Here is a 404-nt window from a genome sequence, read left to right as displayed (position 1 = left end):
GGCGGGAGCAGAGGCCTGGGCGGCGGGAGCTGTCCCCGGGGCCGTGGAACCCTGCCCGGGCAAGTGGGAGCAGAGGCCTGGGTGGTGGGAGGCGGGAGCAGAGGCCTGGGCGGCGGGAGCTGTCCCCGGGGTTGTGGAACCCTGCCCGGGGCAGTGGGAGCAGAGGCCTGTGTGGTGGGAGCCAGCCCGGGGCCGCGGAACCCTGCCGGGGCAAGTGGGAGGCAGCCCGGGGCGGCGGGAGGTGTCCCCGGGGCCGTGGAACCCTGCCGGGGCAAGTGGGAGGCAGCCCGGTGCGGCGGGAGTTGTCCCCGGGGCCGTGGAACCCTTCCCGGGCAAGTGGGAGCAATAGCCTGGGTCCCTATTCAGTAACATGACCATGGCCGGAATTGGCTAACGTGACCATA

This window comes from Acipenser ruthenus, chromosome 15 (genome assembly GCF_902713425.1).
Source record: "Acipenser ruthenus chromosome 15, fAciRut3.2 maternal haplotype, whole genome shotgun sequence".
In the NCBI taxonomy this organism is placed as follows: Eukaryota; Metazoa; Chordata; class Actinopteri; order Acipenseriformes; family Acipenseridae; genus Acipenser; species Acipenser ruthenus.
The sequence above is the reverse complement of the archived record's forward strand: the minus strand, read 5'-3'. Positions refer to the sequence as shown.